Raw genomic sequence first — 20,186 nt, 5'->3', positions numbered from 1 at the left:
TGAGCCACTGAACCTCTGATTGCTCCCCACTGAGCTGCTCCTCAGTCACACCCAGACTTCAATGAGCTCGTCTCCTCCCACCTTCCATTCCTCTCTCCACCCAGCCATACCACTCCCGTCTCCACCTCCCTAGTGCTGGGATTAAAGACACGTCATCCCAAGTGGTAGGAACAAAGATGTGAGCTCTGTTTCTCTTTTAGACTGATTCACTCTCATGTAACCTAGGGTTGCCTTGAACTCACAGAGATCCATCTGCCTCTTGAAAGGTTCAGGCATTATGCTGGCCTGCCCCTGTTACCTGGTGAAACAGGCAATACCCTGGTCAGCCCAAGGTTCCATGGGAACTAAGTCTGCACGCAGGTGTAGAGGACCCCTTTAAAAGATAGGCCCTTCCCATTTACGCTCTCTGTCCTGCTCTCTGTGCGCTCTGTTCCCCTCTCTCTGTTTCCCTGCTCTGTCTCTCTATGGCGACCAGCCATGGCGGTCAGCCATTTACCCCTGTTCCTCTTCTTAGTCTCCCCATTCTGCCGGGCCTTATAATAAACTTATAGTCTTATGTCTCATGTCTCAGCATTTCTCTTTTCTTCTTTTTAAACAGAAGAATAGCACCTCTGTCTCCCTGAGTGCTGGGATTAAAGGTGTGTGCCACCACGGCCTGGCCTCTATGGCTGCAGCTAGCTTTGCCCTCTGATCTTCAGGCAAACTTTATTAGATCATAAACAAAATATCACCACATTTCCTCTTTTTGTCTAATATAAAAAAGAAGGTTATAACTTATATAAGAAAAACTATATGCAGTAAGTACAATAACTATATAAAATATATACAGGCAATAAATACATCAAACAATGTCTAGTCCATTTGCATTTGACAAATTCAGAGAAAATACTCTATTATCTAAATCTGTAATATGTTTTATATTATACATTTCTGTTCCATATCAGGTGGCCCTTCTGACATGACACAGAGATTTTGGATTTTACTTTAACAAGCATGCTTGGGTTTAGGGAAGGAAAGAGCCATGCTCCAAGTCCAAAGCCAGCTTAAATTTTTAATTGAACTGAGACTACAAAAAGAATATTTGCTTTATATGTCTAAAGAGAACAGCAGAAACAAACATTTGGGAAGATTTATGAGATTTCATCCTGTTGTAAATGTGATATAACAATAAGTCAATTTACTCTTTTTCTTGGGACTTTTTTTTCTGGATGATTTGTCCTTTTTCTTCAGGTGTCTCATTTGTTCAATGGTCTTCAGATTCCTTAGCTGGATGCCTTTATCCTCCTGAAAAGAGAAAAACAAAACTCTTCCTGATCAAATGAAAAGCATTTATTAGTTTTATAGGTTAGTTTAGATTAAATGGGCATGCTGTTTGATGAACTATCACCTCTTCTAATCAAGAGGTCTCTCTTGTTCCAATATAATCTTTATCAATTTTGATGGTATCCATAGCTTTTCTTCTCCTGTGGAAACAAAAGCAAAACCCCTTCCCCAATGTAACACATTTCCTGGTTTCTATTCTGAGGTCAACACATCTTTAAAGTATACAGGCTGATTTAGTTCTGTAGTTTATTCTATAATCCAGCATCTCTCTGCAGCTGTCATTCCGTTCTCATTAGCATTCAGAAAATTCAAAGTTAATAAAGCAATCTGTTTCTGGGCTTCTTTACTATCCCTTTCTGTTTGTTTAACATACCCTTTAGAGTTCAGTTTGACCTTCCAAAACTGCCTGTGTGGTATACCTGTAATATGCTTTATATTATAATAAACAAAACACTGTTTCATTTTCTCAGAGACATATGTTGGAGTATTGTCTGTCTTTATTTGTACAGGTATACCCATGACGGCCATAACTTTTAGCAAATGTATGATTACTGAACCAGCCTTGTGCCATTCCCATGACCCGTTTGTCGAGTGAGATGTGAGCCCTCGTCACAGATGTGGTGAGCTCACATCAGCATCTGAGGAAGCTCCCAGCTCCAACCACGGTGTCTGCCACCTGCTGCTGTGCTGTCCTCACCATTCCGTACCTTTCCCTCTGGACCATAAGCCCAAGCAAACTCCTGTAAAGTCGCCTTCGTCGTGGTGTTCTACCCCAGCAACAGAAACATAACGGGCAGATAGATGTCTAGCTGCCATTCAGGGAGTCTTGATAATTTTGAACAACAGAATGCATCCTTGGTTTTCTCTGGACCCTGCAAACTATACAGCCACTCCTGGGTTCCAGCATCCTGACCACTCCGGAGAATGGGTTTAGAAGCTGCTCCATGAAGTCCCTTATTCTGTGGATGGCTCCTCCAGAACCAGCAACAGGTTCTCAAATATCAACCAGTCTGATGCCCCAAGTCACCTGGTACCAGGAGAATGAGCACCAGGCTCTTTCTGTTCGATTGCTGGCATTACACTCTATAAGTTTCCATCCTCCATGGAGGCAGGGAAAGGCTCTACCCCCTGGGGAGAGATATGGCTCAGTCACAGAGTTGCTTGTCTAATGCCTGATGCTCTAGTTTTGATCTCAGCATTGACTAGAAAGATGCAGTTTCACAAATGCACAGTAATTAATTTAAATCCACATGATTAGCTCTGTGGTTGATTCTCTAATACATATAAATTATTTAGCCTTCTATAATATATATATATATATATATATATATATATATTATATATATATATTTACTTTGACCTTTGGATCCAAGCTGGAAGGAGAAAATTGGGCAGTCACTTGGAAAATATAATCATGCTCAACCACAATCCGCCCCTTTGAGGTAGATCACCAACCCGATGCGTGGTCAGCACCTCTGTACCCACCTATCACACCCCACTAGCTACAGCCTGAATGGGCTTAGCACAGCTGCCCAGTCCTGGTGAGTCCTGAAGAGACTAAATTAGGGTGCTTTTCAAGACTTCGTGTGCAACAGGCAAACTGAAAAGCTTGTTAGACACAAGCCTTGTTCCCTGGGATTTTCAGGTCTGGGGTGAGGGTTGTCACCACTCCTGAAGAGGATGGCACATTACCAGTCTTCTCACTGTCATGACAGAACCCCTGACAAGAGCCACCTGAAGAAAGAAGGTTCGCTTTGCCTTCGAGCTTGTGTGTACAGTTCATACAGGGCAGCCATGGCGGCGGAGCCTGAGCAGCTGCTCACACTGAGCTTGTGTGTACAGTTCATACAGGGCAGCCATGGCGGCGGAGCCTGAGCAGCTGCTCACACTGAGCTTGTGTGTACAGTTCCCATAGGGCACTGTAAGGAGACAGGAGTGTTCAGGGATCTGTCTTATTTCCCCTTTTTATGCAGTCTGATACACCACATCCAGAGTGGGTCTTCTCTCCACTGTTACTCTCGGGAACCACCTCACACACGCCCAGGTGTGTCTCCTAGGCGAGCCCAAATGCACTTGACAGGAAAGACTCACCACCTGGATAGCTGTGGGCAGCGCCTGGGAGACGGGACCCAAGCAAACCCTGACCAGCACAAAGGCCTCGCTGAAGACATTACTTGTTCTTGATTTGGTTGTGGTTGTTTTAATAATCTCAAATTCACAAAAGATTTTTTTTCAGAAGACATCAAATTCATCAATACTTATAACTTACCACTTTACAATCAGTTTAGTGGCTGTCTTCACACACAGGAGAGGGTGGGGAATGGCAACGTACATCTCTCTCTCCTGCACAAGCATGGGGTGCGCCCTGCACAGCAGTAGCTCGTTTAGACTGCTCAGATCCTCATAGCCCATCTGTTCTGTGTCCTTCACCCAGAAAAAGGATTTTAAACATGGTATCTTTTTTTAGTTGTTTATTTATTTTTGGTTTTTTGAGACAGGGTTTCTCTGTAGGTTTTTGGAGCCTGTCCTGGCACTCGCTCTGTAGACCAGGCTGGCCTCAAAATCACAGAGATCCGCCTGCCTCTGCCTCCCGAGTGCTGGGATTAAAGGCATGAGCCACCAACACTCAGCTTGATATCCTTTTTATTAAAAAACTATTTTATTTTATATGTGAGAATATTTTGCCTGTATGTGTGTCTGTACAACACATGTATACCAGGTGCCCACAGAGGACAGAGGAAGGCACTGGCTCCCCTGGGGCTAGAGTTAGAGACCGTTGTGACCTACCATGGGGGTGCTGGGAACTGACTCCACACCCTCTTAACGAGCATAACCTAGATTTAAGGATTTATTTATTTATTGGGTATGTGTCTGTGTGTGTGCATGCAAAGGACAGAAGAATGTGGAGGGTTTCCTCTTTGTTCACCTTCTACTTTTTCCTTTTAGGCAAGGTCTCTCCCCGAGCCTGGAGATCTCCTGTTCTCAGCTAGGCTGCAAAGCAGCTAGTTCCAGCAAGCTTCCAGTCTCCACCCTCACCCCTGGAGCTGGGATAACCGGTGTGTGCAGGAAACCTGTCTATTTCTGTGGTTGCTGGGATACAAACCCTGGTCCTCAAGATTGCACATAAAGCGTTCTTAACCACTGATCCAGAGCACAGATTGGAAACTCTGCGTGTGTGTGTGTGTGTGCGTGTGTGTGTGTGTGTGTGTGCGTGTGTGTGTGTGTGTGCGTGTGTGTGTGTGTGCGTGCGTGCGTGTGTGTGTGTGTGTGTGTGTGCGTGCGTGCGTGTGTGTGTGTGTGTGTGTGTGTGTGTGTGTGTGTGTGTGTGCGCGTGTGCGTGTGTGTGTGTGTGTGCGTGTGTGCGTGTGTGTGTGTGTGTGCGCGCGCGCGTGTGTGCGTGCGTGCGTGCGTGCGTGCGTGCGTGCGTGCGTGCGTGTGTGTGTGTGTGTGTGTGTGTGTGTAGAAAGAAGTTGGACTTACCCTCTGGGAAGGAAGCCAACGACAGCCTGGCACTGATAAATGGGGCGTGGGAGGGGATGGGGGCTACAAATGAGAACCAGGTTATCAGGACAGAAATGCATGATATCTTCATAATAAAACCCGTCAGTTTGGATAAAAACCTAAAGAATTAATTTTCAATGGTGAGAAATAGTCTCCCACCTGTTTCCTAGGCTCACAGCCCTGGACACGCTAACATCCTCATTCTTTCTCTGACCCTGGCACTCCAGCCCTACAAGGCCTATCGAGGAAGGGCACCAATCAGCAGCAGTACGCTAAGGAGTAACAGGAGTTACCAATTTTTGGAATATTTTAAAGATTCATGATCAGGGCTTGAGGTCTGTATAGCTCAACGGGAGAGCATTTGCTGAGCATTCAGGAGGCCTTGGTTTTGATCTCCAGCACAAGAGAAGGAAGAGAAGGAAGTGGGAGGGGAGGGAGAAGGGAAAAAGAATAAATTAGAATTGCCATTCATCAACATATTAAAAAGGGGATATCAGCTCACGAATTAACTCTTGACCAATATTTGTGCAAATAATGAACCCTGGGACCTCATCTACCTTATCTGTAGAGTGGGCACACTCACATGGTCTAGATTAGAAAATATGTTTTTTAAAGATTTATTTATTTATTTGTTTATTATGCATAGTGTTCTGTCTGCATGTATGCCTGCATGCCAGAAGAGGGCACCAGATCACATTACAGATGGTTGTGAGCCGCCATGTGGTTGCTGGGAATTGAACTCAAAACCTCTGGAAGAACAGTGTTCTTAACCCCTGAGCCATCTCTCCAGCCCCTAGAAAATATGCTCAATGGCCTTTGTGTGGCAGAGTTCTGCACCAAGCAAGTACTCAAATAGATGCTAGGTATTAAAATGATGAGACACACAACAACGGACATCACAGAAAACCCAGTCAGATGTCACCACCAGAGACTTCTTGAACAGCTCACACACACACACACACACACACACACACACACACACACACACACACACCAGACCATCTGTGAACACTAGCAAGCACTTGCTAATTGCTGACACGTGAGTTCTTTCAGGGACATCTGACCTTTTAATACAGGCAAAAGAAATCAATTTTTTTTAACAGGCAAATGGCAGACATAACAAACGAGTGTTGTGACACCAAAAATTAATTAATTCAATTGAAAAAAATAAGTGGCTAAATAACCACCTAGAGATGCCAAGTGAGAACACTAGCTTCCACAAGCTAAGGGTTCTCATCTTATCTCAGAATGGAGCAGATAAAACCTCCCAGAGAAACTGCACCGCTGTGCTTGCATCTCAGGGGAAGGACGGCCATGCCTACAAACTCCAACGTGGCTGTCAGTGCCCACAAAGAATGTCGTTTGTCCAGTGAAGGTTCTAAAATACCAAGAGAGGTCTGGAAAGCATGGTCCCATTTCCAAGGTCCCTGGGGGTCCCTGCACTGCTCTTGGTTGGTTCCTTCAGGATTTGAGCCTGATGTCCAGAAGCTCTCACTGGATGGCGAAAGCTAACAGGGAGTGACAGACTTCAGAGCTGAAGCCCCTGTGTTGCTAGGAAGAAACCAGAGTGTGTCCCTGTGTGATGTTCACTGTAGCAAGCTTTCTTGTCAGCCTATCTTTGGATTGCCAGCCCCCAAACAATGACATGGAAACTCATTATTAAGTATGAAAGCTGGCGGGGTAGTGGTGGAACACACTTTAGTCCCAGCAATCAGGAGGCAGAAGCAGGCAGATCTCTGTGAGTTCGAGACCAGCCTGGTCTACAAGAGCTAGTTCAAGGACAGCCTCCAAAGCCACAGAGAGAAAAGGAGAAGTTTCTCATGTTCTCCAACATAGCAGAGCCTGTACCCACAGCATCTCAACCACTCATCTCCTGGGCCAGTGTCTAAGCTAGGGTTTCTATTGCTGCAACAATACACCATGACCAAGGAGCAAGCTGGGGAGGAAATGGTTTAATTGGCTTTATGCTTCAGCATTGTTGGTTATCACTGAAGGAAGTCAGGACAGGAACTCAAACAGGGCAGAATCCCGGAGGCAAGAGCTGAGGCAGAGGCCATGGAGGGAAGCTGCTTACTGGCTTCCTTCCCATGGCTTGTGTAGCCTGCTTTCTTATAGAACCCAAGAACACCAGCCCAGGGATGGCACCACCCACCATGGGTGGGGCCCTTCCCCATTCATCACTAGGTGAGAAAATGCCTTACAACTAAGACTCCTTCCTCTGATAACTCCATGTCAAGTTGACACACAAACCAGCCAGTGTAGCCAGTAAGTCATCTTTCAGGACATCTCTATGGAAAAAGTATATATGGAAATTCGTGAAGCCTGTTAGAACTGGCATCCACCCATCTTGGCAGAAGCTGAGTAAGGTTGGCATGCAGCCCTCCATGACAACCTTATCAGAGTTTGGGGCCTGCTTGTTTCTACATCCCACATTCTGGGAGAGGGCTGACGCTGAACCATGGTTTTGGCCTTAGTTACTGTGTCAGATTAGGCAGTGATTTGGCTTTCTTCATATTATAATCTCCGTTTATCAAACTAGAGCAGGTATTGTGTTGAACAATCCTAGCAGTAAATGACAGGATGCTGACAGATGAAATGTTGACGTCTTTTAAATAGGAATTGTCTATAGATAGGCAAATTTACGGGCCTCGACTTAGCTTCCCATACGCTCCCAAATCGGCCCATCTACCTCTCAACAATGATTGTCTCAAGACCCAGGATTTCTCCAGTCAAAGAAGGCCTACGGTGGAGAAAACAAAATTGTCCTTAAAAAGTCATGTCTTCACAGCTGCTTCACACAGACTTTCGTTTCCCCAAAGAGAAAGACACCTGCCTCAGATGTCACTTTACTCAGAGTTGTGTACACCCAGAGACAACAGGACACCAGGTGTTTAATACACACCCACTTCCTCCTGGACCACCCAGGAGCCTCGCCTGTCTTTGTGGGGCAGAGCTGCTGAGACTGTGAAAACAGCAGGCCAGGAACAACGGGTGACGGAGACTGCAGAGCCTTCCACAGGGAAGCATGCTGTTCCTGAAATGCCTCTCTGTCAGTCAGTCATGACGAAACACCGCACAAATGTAATTTGAGGAAGGAAGAGTCTGCTTGGGTTCTGGGTTGGAGGGTGCATGGAGGAGGATGGTGACAGGGAGCACGGAGGAGGAGGATGGTGACAGGGAGCACGGAGGAGGAGGATGGTGACAGGGAGCACAGAGGAGGAGGATGGTGACAGGGAGCACAGAGGAGGAGGATGGTGACAGGGAGCACAGAGGAGGAGGATGGTGACAGGGAGCACAGAGGAGGAGGATGGTGACAGGGAGCACAGAGGAGGAGGATGGTGACAGGGAGCACAGAGGAGGAGGATGGTGACAGGGAGCACGGGGGAGGAGGATGGTGACAGGAAGCACAGAGGAGGAGGATGGTGACAGGGAGCACAGAGGAGGAGGATGGTGACAGGGAGCACAGGGGAGAGGCAGCTGGTCACTAAGCAGAGTGGAGTGAATTCTTCTCAGCTTTCTCTCTTCTCTTTATGCAGCTGGGGACCCCAGTCTGTGGAATGGTGTTGCCCATGTCTAGGATGGGTCTTCCATCTTGGTTAACTTTATGAAGAAACTCCTCCACAAATGTCCAGAGCTTTGAATCATTGGTGACTCTAAGTCCTGTCAAGGTGACAGTCCATATCAACCACACGACCCCCTAAGGTTCTATAATTTCTTCAATCTTCTATAATTTCCTCTTCCTTCTGATACAAAGAATTGTTGAGGGACCAGTAATATGGCTCAGTAGGGAAAGCGCTTGCCATCAAGCCCAATGACCTGAGTGCAATCCCCAGGACCCACGTGGTGGAGAGAGAGAACTGGCTTTCACAAGTTGTCCTCTGACTGCCGTGTGCACACCACGGCATGCACATAAATAAATGCAATAAAACTTTAACTAAAATGTGTCACTGTCATGTTTACAAAAACAAAGGAATCATTTATTTTTACCATCCCCTCCATATATAGGCAAACACATTTTTGTGTAAAGACTTACCATGTTGGGTGTTATGTGTTATGTTTTTGTTGTTGTTGTTGTTGTTGTTTTTTTGGCAGCCATATTACCAACCTACACTAAGTTTACATGGCATTCTGACAGTTTACAATCATCTGTTTTTAAGTTATTAGTATTTTCTTCTAACAACTTGAAGCTAATTATTTTCCCTTTACTGTACTCTTACCAATCTATTCTTAGGCAAAAGATGGAAAAACAGGAAGAGGCATCTCAGTGATGTGACTCTCTACCCCTCACCCCTGCGTGCCACACATTCCGCCAAACTGTGCCTCCCTCACTCATGATCCTGTCTGGTGTGGCTTTGATCACTCACAGCTGCATGAGATACATTCCATTTGAATATTCGCTCATTTCTTCCCTCCAAATAATGGAAGTGTCAGCTTTCTTTGTCCCCAGCCCCCACCAAAGTGTGACATTTTGAATGTGAAATGCACCCCATCCCATGTGTTTGAACGTTTAGTCTCCAGCAGCTGGTGTTTCAGAGAGGAAGTCTAGCAATAGAAGTGGGTATCTGGGGGCCTATAACGAGAGCAAAGCCGATCCATAGTCCGTAAGGTTAAGATGTCTTTTTATTTAGATAAACACCAGCCAAACACAAGCCAGAGCAGTGAGGCCAGGGAGAAGGGGCAGGAGATGAAGAAGAGGGGGCTCCCAGGTGCCCATGGTCCCTTAAGAGTCCCTCTGGCGTCATCCTGACCCCACCTTGACCACGCCTGTCAGGCACACCTGTAACCAGTTTAGGAGGTGTGGATATGGTGTCTCCCTACAATTCCCCTTTTAGTCTAAAAGAGGATTAAAACTTAATAGTGTAAAATATCCAAAATTAACAATCATAAAGGTGAAATACAAGAAGATACAATAATCTGCTATTGCACATCCTGACTATGTCTATTTCAGCTAAACCCTGAAGTCATCTGAAAGCGGTGTCCAACCTGAACACCTCCTTCTAATCCCAACCCTAAACAATAGGAAAGTTATTCCAAACTCCATTTACACTACCCTAATAGACAATACTGGGGAACAGGGGTGTACCATCCTCCAAGTTACTTCCTGTTGAAATGGGGCAATGGTAGCCTTGTGCGGTCCTATGAGGAGAAATGTTAGTACAGGGAAAGTCTCTAACAGATTATATCCAGTCCATGTTAGATGGGATTTGCTTGATTAAAGATCTAGGTTGAAATCCTCAACTTGATTGAAGTCAGTTCTTGAAACTCTAGTCGGAGTGTCAGCTGAAATGGAGCAAGTTGGATCCAATGCAGTCTAGGAGGTATGGCCCAATTCCTTTTCCAGAGCATCCAGGGATTGCTGTCAGGCAGTCTTCATTGGCTGTGTGGGACTCAAGCATAAGTGTTAGCAGAGAAATGTTTGCTTGTATATGTAAGTATGCTGGAAAAGGCAATCATGGAAAAGTAATGATTGTGAGACAGTGTACACCTTGAAGGAAAGAGCCAAGAAAGACAAAGACAGTCAGTCCCCAAATTCCTCTCTCATTCTGCATTACATCAATTGGCTTCTTGATATAATACAGAGACTCTAAAGTTTAGTTAACCAACATGCTTGGATTTTAGGGGAGGAAAGCCAAATCCACCTCTAAATCCAGCATTGATTTACTTGAATAGGGACGAGGAAATGAAGAGAAATAGAGTTATTCGAGAGACAGCTGTAAAGTTTACCATATGGCACATTCCTTTTGTTTGATGGTTATAGCTACCTTCTCTTCTTAAGTATCTACCCATGTAGCATTCTTGGACTTTTGGAGATGAGTTTTCCTGTGAAAATAGAAACAAAAACTTCCCTTTCCTTTGGGAGGTTTCTATTTAGTTAATGAGATATAGCTCAGTAAAGACCTGTTAGTCGTCCTTGTTGAGAGGGTTGTCTTCTTCAATTTGAATCTTGATCAACTTTGATGGTATCCAAAGTTTTACTTCTCCTGTGGAAACAAATGCAAAACCCCTACCCCAACGTAACACATGTACTGGCTTCCATACAGAGGTCAGTATATCTTTGAAGTACACTGGTTGATTCAGTTCAGCAGTTTTTTTTGTATCCCAGTGTCTTTCTGCAGCTGTTTGTCCTTTGTCATTGGCATTAAGAAACTTTAGTGTTAATAAAGCATTATGCAACCTATGTTTGGGGGGTTTTGACTTACCAGCTTGTCTATGGAGCATCTCCTTAAGTGTCCTGTTAGATCTCTCAACGACTGCTTGTCCTGTAGGATTGTGTGGTATACCGGTGACATGCTTTATGTTATAGCATTTGAAGAACTGTTCCATTTTTGTGGAGACATATGCTGGAGCATTGTCAGTTTTTATCTGTGCAGGTATACCCATAACTGCCATCACCTCTAGCAGATGTGTAATAACAGAATCAGATTTTTCAGAGTTGAGAGTAGTAGCCCATTGGAAACCTGAGAATGTGTCAATAGTATGATGCATATATTTCAAATTTCCAAGTTCTGTAAAATGAAAGACATCCATCTGCCAGATCTCATTCCTCCGAATGCCTTTAGGATTACAGCCTTCTGGCAGTGGAGTTTGGTTATAAAAGGAACAAGTAGGACAGTTTTTCACTATCTCCTTGGCTTATTGCCAAGTGATGGAGAAGTCCTTTTTCAAACCTTTGCTATTTACATGATGTTTCTTATGAAATTCAGAGGCTTCTAGCACACTTCCAATTAATAAACAATCAATCTCATCATTTCCTTGTGCTAGTGACCTGGCAGACCTGTATGGGATCTGATATGTATAATGTATATAGGATTACTTCTGTTTCTGATTGTTTCCTGTAATTGTAAAAACAAAGAGGTTAATTCCGTATTATCAGGAACAAATTCTGCAGTCTCTATGTGTAAGACGACTCTCTGCATATTGGAAATCAGTAACTATGTTAAGAGGTTCTGTAAAATCCATAAGCACCATGAGAATGGCATATAATTCTGCCTTCTGTACAGATGTATATGGACGTTGAACTACTTTACTTACTGTTTTATAACCAGCCTTACCTGATTTGTTAGCATCACTGTAGAAGGTAAGAACTCCAGAAATGGGAATTTGTCTTACAATATGTGGAAGAATCCAGACTGTCTTTTTTATGAATTTAGTTCTGTCAGTTTTGGGATAGTTGTTGCTAATCGTTCCCAAAAAATCAGTAAGAGCTATTTGCCAATATTCATTATCCTTCCTTAAGGAGGAAATTTCATCATTAGTTAAAGGTACTATAATTTCTGCTGGATCTTTTCCAGTCAGCTGACAGAGTCTTAATTTGCCCTTTAAAATCAAATCAGAAATTTTTTCTATATATGTCTTTAACTTTTTATTCTGTTTATGTAGCAGAAATACACACTCCAATATAGTGTCTTCCCTCTGCATCAGAATCCCAGAAGGGTATCCTCTGGATGGCAAGATAACCAGAATGCAGTCTAAATCAAGGTTTATCTGATCTACATGCACATCCAATATTCTATTTTCTACCCATTGTAGCTCTTTTTCTGCCTCGGCAGATAATATTCGTGGACTGTTTAGGTCCTTATCACCTTTAAGAGCCATTTTTAAATGTTTTAAGTCATGACCTTCTACCCCAATAATCGTCTGTAATTGAGAAATTTCTCCTAGCAGCTTCTGAAGACTATTAAGAGTTTGATAACAGTCCCTTTTAATTTGTACCTTCTGTGGCCTGATTCTTTGTAAATCTCTATCTTATAACCTAAACAGTTAATTGAATCTCTTCTTTGTATCTTTTCTAGGGCAATCTGTAACCCTCATCTAGGCAGAACTTCCATCACCATATCAAACATATGTTTCAGAGTTTCTTTATTGGAATCTGATAAAAGAACATAATTCATATAATGATAAACGAGGGACTGTGGAAATTTTTTACCAATTATTTCCAAAGGTTGTTGTACAAAGTGTTGACATAAAGTAGGACTATTTAGCATCCCCTGAGGTAAAACCTTCCAGTGATATCTCCGAATTGGCTGTGAGTTATTAAGAGTTGGTACAGTAAATGCAAATTTCTCTCTATCACTTTCTTGTAATGGTATAGTGAAAAATGTCTTTCAGGTCAATGACTATGATAGGCCATCTTTTAGGTATTAAAGAAGGCAATGACATTCCAGGCTGTAGAGAGCCCATAGGCTGAATTACCTTATTTATGGCTCTCAGGTCTGTCAACATTCTCCAGTTACCTGACTTTTTTTTGATAACAAATACAGGATAATTCCAAAGGCTGGTAGACTCCTCTATGTGTCCAGCCTCTAGCTGTTCCTGTACTAACTTTTCTAGAGCCTTTAGCTTCTCAGAGGTCAAAGGCCATTGCCCTATCCAGACAGGTTCATCTGTAAGTCATTTTAATGGCAGGGCCTTTGGCTCCTCTGAAGGTCTATCATTTGTATTTAGTTTCTGTACAGCCTGGATGGTTAGTAACCATTTCCCATAGCGTCTTACCTGATCCTTTCTGCTATCCTCTGCAGTGATTCTCTATAATTCATATCTGACATTGGAGGGATGTTAATTTGAGTTTTCCATTGCTGTAAGAGATCATGACCCCAGAGATTTATAGGTATATTTGACACATAAGGTTTTAGTCTCCCTTTCTGTCCTTCTGGTCCAATGCAGACCACCAAGTTAACACTCTGTTGTACTCTAGATAGTGTTCCAATACCCAAAATTCGTACATTTGCTTCCCTAAGTGGCCATTCCTTTGGCCAGGACTTGTGGGTAATAATAGTGACATCCCTGCCTGTGTCCACTATCCCGTTAATAATTTTATCATTAATTTGTACCCGTAAGTGAGGTCGCTTGTCTTTGATTGAGATCTGCCAAAATATGTGCTTTTCATATTGTCCAGTCTTATCTGATTCTTTATCACTAGCCAAACTACCATCTATGGCATTGTCATCTTTCACAATAGACAAAGGACTATCTATTCATCCTGTGAGAGATTGTCTTCTACTGTTACTGGAAATGACTGACCCTTTTTCGATGTGGGGGACTTCTGGAGTCCCCTTTCAGAGTTTCCCAACCTTAACGGGTTCCCTTACATGTCCCTGGTGGATCTACACTCATTAGTCTAGTGTCTGCCCTTACCACATCTCCTACACAATCCAGAAGGCAGTGGCCTTTCTCGTGAGGGATTGTTAGAATTTCTTTGCTTACAATTTCTCCTTAAATGTCCCATTCTACCACAGCTGAAACATCTATTTTCCTGACACTTCCATGGACTCCTGGAGAGGGCTCTTCCTACCTGAGGCGCTGATTCATTGTAGCAATGAACCCCGGCCTCTTGGTACCTATGTTGATCCCTGTAAGGTGTTTCTCCTTCCCAAGCCCTTCTGTCATCATCTCTGCGACTCTTAATCTCCTGCTGCCTTTTGAAACCTCTTGGGATAGCTTCTCCTGCCCAGATTCCAGCATCTTGCCCATTATAGTCAATGTGGGCAGTATGCAAAACTCATTCTTCTAGTGGAGCTGATCTGATCTTTAAAGGCAAAAGTATTCTTTTGCATATTAGGTTTGCATTGTCATAAGCTAATGTATACACAATCGAATGTCTTATTGCTGGTTCTATTTCTTGTAAGTCTACTGCTCTGGTCAACCGGTCCAAGAAGTCCTGAAATAGTTCTGTTGGCCCCTGTTCTATTTTGGTATAAGCTTCCAGTCATTCCCCTGGCTCACAAACCTTATCCCATGCATTTAGTGCTGCTTTTCTGCATAGGGATAGCATATGATCGTCATATTCAGCCTGAACCTGTGGGTCAGCATAAATACCTTCTCCCAGGATTTTTTCTAGAGGCACATCAAGACTGTCCCTAATGGCTTGGTGTTCAAGAAGCTTTCCTTCTTCCCTGATTAATGCCTTCCTTCCATTTGACAAGAATTCTCAAGGACAGTTGACACTAGTCCGTTTGAGCTCCACGTTGGGCGCCAGTTATAACAAGAGAGAGAAGTCGATCCATAGTCCGTAAAGTTATCTTTTTATTTAGATAAACACCAGCCAAACACAAGCCAGAGCAGTGAGGCCAGGGAGAAGGGGCAGGAGAAGAAGAAGAGGGGGCTCCCATGTTCCCTCCCACATCATCCTGACCTCACCTTGGCCACACCTTGGCAGGCGTGGTCAGGCACACCTGTAGCCAGCCCTTAGGAGGTGTGGTTACGGTGTCTCCCTGCAGGGCCCAGCCTTGCCGTTAATAGACTGGTAGGTTTTCTATCTCCTCTCTGATTTCTAGTCCATCAAGACATAGACCTATGTTCTGGAAAGCCTTCTCCACCATGATGGATTATAAACCTGAAACAATGAGCCAAACAACCCCCCTTAAGCTGTGTTTGCTCTGTTACTCTGTTGTGTGAGCAGAAAAACAACCGCCATGCAGAGCCTCCCTGATGTTACTCTTAGGTTGGTTGGTTGTTTCTCTTTTTCATCCACAACTGAATCAATTTGTAGCCAATGAGTGCTTGACCTAGAAACAAAACTAAAGATGCTGTCATCTCTCCAATGGCTCCTGTGAAGAGAGGAAACAGGACTGGGTAAATGCTCTAAGCCTTAACTGCTTATTTAAGGAATGGGGTGCATTGTGGTCACTGTGCTCACTCAGCAAATATTTACTGAGCATCTGGGATGTGCCAAGCACCCTAAGGGACATTTATACAAGAGTGAAGATGAAATTATATGTGCTTAAAAGGAGCTTGACCTAACTAACCCCTAGGAACAACAGTCATTTTTGGAAGCCATGCACAAACGAGCATTGAAGTTACAAGGAAAGTTATCACTGTGCATGGTGTGGCCAATGCTTCTGCCATGAAGACTGAGTTCCACAATCAGAACTAAGGTATAAACTGAATGTTTTTAACTACCTCATTGCTGTATGTATAAAGATTCCTGGGCTGGAGAGATGGCTCAGAGGTTAAGAGCACTGGCTGCTCTTCCAGAGGTCCTGAGTTCAATTCCCAGGAACCACATGGTGGCTCACAACCATCCTTAATGATATCTGGTGCCCTCTTCTGGTGTGCAGACATACATGCAGACACAACTTGTATACATAATAAATAAATTAACTTTTTAAAAAAGATTCCTACCCTCCAAAGCACACATATGAACAAACTTACGGTTTATTGCACTGTGTGTTGCTATGACAAAATGAACGACCTGGGTGTTTTATAACAAAGAGAGACCTGGTTTTGAAGCCAGAGGTTCACGATCTGAGGCTCCATCTATGTGGCTACAGGAGAGGGGAAGTTTGCTGCATCCTAGCATGGGAGAGAACCAGAAAGAAATCGATCGCTGATACAGAAGAGGCTAAGCATATTCTGATAGGGACTAAAGTGACTAACTCACTCCAGGAGGAAAGCATTAATTCAGTGACCCAACCACCTCCCACTAGGCTCCACCTCCCACTAGGCCCCACCTCCCGATAGGCTCCACCTCCCACTAGGCTCCACCTCCCACTAGGCCCCACCTCCCGATAGGCTCCACCTCCTGCTAGGTGCCACCTCCCACTAGGCTCCACCTCCCACTAGGCCCCACCTCCCACTAGGCTCCACCTCCCACTAGGCTCCACCTCCCACTAGGCCCCACCTCCCACTAGGCTCCACCTCCCACTAGGCTCCACCTCCCACTAGGCTCCACCTCCCACTAGGCCCCACCTCCCACTAGGCTCCACCTCCCACTAGGCTCCACCTCCCACTAGGCTCCACCTCCCACTAGGCCCCACCTCCCGATAGGCTCCACCTCCTGCTAGGTGCCACCTCTCAGCATCACTGCACTGGAGAGCAAGCTGCTGGTACCTGGGTCTCTAGAGGACAAACCACATCCAAACTATAGCACTTGTATGTAAAGATATCTATTAACTACACAGAGCATCAGGCACAGGAAAGCAGTCTTGATGGGGTTGTATTATAATTCAGAGACATCAGATATTTTCACACTAAAAAAGTGTTAAAATACTGAAGAAATACAAAAAGCTTACTTAACAAGGTTTAGCATTTCTGTGAATAATATTTTACTTACAAAAACATATATGTTAATTATTTGTTTCCACTATTTATGCCCAAGTCAAATGAATGCTTACTGTTTTATCCCTGAAGGTGTAAATTTTTACAATTGATATTATTTTGGTTAGGCATCCTTAATAAGTATGTATTATGACTTCTAAAATTATGGAACATTTAAAGCTATAGAAACAATCATACTGGCACCTGGGGGGGGAATGGAAGAATCATGAGTTCAAAGCCAAACGCTACATGGTTTGAAAACAGTTCAACTATATCAGACCCTGTCTCAAATAAGATGAGAGAGAGAGAGAGAGAGAGAGAGAGAGAGAGAGAGAGAGAGAGAAAGGAATGTTTAAGTTTTCCACTCTGTATTTTGGTTTTATTCACATTTTACACAGTGGCCACTGAAAGCACACTGTTCCTTGGCCTGCTCGTTAAGGACAGTAGCTGTTACTCTGGACAATAAGAATGTATTTACACAGACCATGCTTAGCAGGAAATGGCAGTTGTTGTCACATACTGTCGGTTACAGGTTGCTCATGACACTCTTTGATGCGTTTATCTAGTTTTTTTTTTTAACAATAAAAACTCGGAGCAAGAACTTGAATGATCAGAGAAGCAGCAGAGAAGCCACCAGTGACGTCCTCTTCCTTTTAACTCCATCCAAAAAAGGCCACCCTCTCTAAGCCCCACCCTACTACTTCCTGTCTCTCTATTTGTCCTCAGTCCTCCAAAATCTCTAAGACTAACATTGGTCAGCTAGTTGCTAGCTACACCCTCCGATTCAAAGCAAATTTTATTGACAGTCTTGGAAGCATTAGAATGCTATCAAAATATCACATGAATTTCTTTCTTTTTTCAAGTGTGTGTGTGTGTGTGTGTGTGTGTGTGTGTGTGTGTGTGTGTGCACGCCCACAGAGGCCAGAAAATGGGGTCAGATCCCATGAGCTGCCGTGTAGATGCTGGGAGCTAAACCCAGGTCCTCTGTGGGAGCAGCCACTGCTCTAACCACTGAGCCATCTCTTCAGCCCCTCACATGTGTTCAGAGATAGAGATTTAATTCTCTCAGTGTTAAGATTAAGTAATGCTCTTAACATGGCCACCAAGAGCAACTCTGTTGCTCATCACCTGTGAGTGTTTCATATTTTCAGAATTGTTTTATATTCGCAGAACTACACTCCAGTAGCTACCATGAAGAAAGAGGGGAAACCCTGACTGTCATCTGAAAATAGGGTAGATAACAGAAGATGATTATGTGATTGGATCTAGAATTTATTTCTACAGTGACAGTTCTCAAAACATAAAATTACACTGCCTCATTTATTAGCCATCCCCTGGTGTTAACTGAAAAGGGGGGGGGGGCATCTAGTAGACTGCAGCTGCAAACTTAGAATACTCACGCTTGGGATTTTCATCTTTTCTTTGAGCTAACAAGGGACTTTTTTTCTTTGAGGTTTTTTCAAGACAGGGTTTCTCTGTTTAGCCCTGGCTGTCCTGGAACTCACTCTGTATACCAGGCTGGCCTCTAATTCACAGAGATCCACCAGCCTCTGCTTCCAGAGTGCTGAGATTAAAGGCGTGGGCCACCACCACCCAGCTACAACAAACGTTATCAAGTTAGACTTTTTTTTTTTTTTTTTTTTTTTTAGCAAAGATCATTGTTCTCTATCTGGTACAATTCCAAAGGCTACATTGTTAGATTTGATGTGATCTACAGGAAGCTTCTAGATAAATCTGTGACAATGTTTTTTTAATTTGGCAGATATTCTACAATGTCAGCATCAGCTTACAACGGAAGGTTTTCTAAGTCTTACTTCCTGTACCACTTGACTACTCCATATGAACTGGAAATGCCTTCTTCAACAGCTCCCTTCACAGTTCAGGCTTCAGACGCAGTATGGGAATAGGGGCTGTTTCTGGAAGTAATGAAAGAGCTGATGGTGAACTTCATATAACTCAATTCTGTTTAAGAAGTGGCTCACTCAATAGAAAGCCCATACCATGGCAACTATAGATATGGTGTTTATTTCTATACATGATTTCCAACTAATATTTTAGGTTGTTTCATACATAAAGAAAGTAAAACCTATGATCATGTAGCTGTTTTCTCTCAGTGTTTACCAAGACACAAATGAGTTGAAAAAAATGGGAACCTCTCTCTGGGTGATTCATGAGATACTGAAATAGCCACACTCTTCTGTTTAAGCTTTGTTATCTCTTTTTATTTATATTACTGTTTTGTTGTTTTTGTTTTGGACCCAGTTTTCCTATTGATTTTGCAAATGGAACACTCCCAAACTGGATAACATCTCCACACCTAGATTAATATCATTTTTTTCCATTTTTGACAAATAGAAAAAAACGACAAGGAACCATATAAATGAGGTGACTCATTCATAAATCCTAACCTCCACCCTCTCCTCTCACTGTTGCATCAAATGTAGACCTATTGCTGAGCACAGTAATCTTCCTGTGCCAGAGATTTTGTTTGGGGCAGGACCAGTTACCAAAGCTCATCAGTGTCTTAAAGTGATAAATGGAGGCATCTATTACAGCTCACTGTGAAATGTTACATTTTGTCATTAGTTAATCTCTTGCTCTGCCTAGTTTATAACTTAAACTTTTCCATGGGTGTGTATACATAAGAAAACACAACACAGTTACCATTGGGTTCAGCAGTACTCACAGTTTCAGGGACTTTGGACCACATTCCCCATCAATAAAGAGGGGCCACATAGATCCTGTCTGTAATAACTCTGCCTAATTTCTGATAACATACAAAAAATCATATTGGAATAGAAAATAGCGACTCGCCACAGAAACACAGACCGTCATCCTTACTGAGTATGTGTTCCCATCACTCCAATGAATCTTGTTAGCGTTCCTATTCATGTATATTTACAGAGATAACATACTCATCAAAGAAAATTGAACTCAGGACCTCTGAAAGAGCAGCCAGTGCTCTTAACCTCTGAGCCATCTCTCCAGCCCCAACTTTTCTCGAGTTCAATTCCCAGCAACCATATGGTAGCTCACAACCATCTGTTATGAGATCTGGTGGCCTCTTCTGGACCGCAGAACACTGTGTATGTAGTAAATAAATCTTTAAAGAAAGTTATTACCATAATCTCAAGGCTTATGAGAGAGGAATAAGATTGTGATACCGTAGATGTACAGACATGCTGCTGTTCATGTGTTGCTTGCAGTACATGTGGGAGCAGGTGCAAGCCATGACACACGTGTGGAGGTCAGCAGACCTTCGATCATGTCCTAGTTTGCTGTTTGTGGTTGTGAAAAACACCACAACCAAAGGTTTTTTGTTTTTG

This window comes from Cricetulus griseus, chromosome 8, assembly GCF_003668045.3.
Source record: "Cricetulus griseus strain 17A/GY chromosome 8, alternate assembly CriGri-PICRH-1.0, whole genome shotgun sequence".
Classification (NCBI taxonomy): Eukaryota; Metazoa; Chordata; class Mammalia; order Rodentia; family Cricetidae; genus Cricetulus; species Cricetulus griseus.
This window is presented reverse-complemented; position numbering follows the sequence as displayed.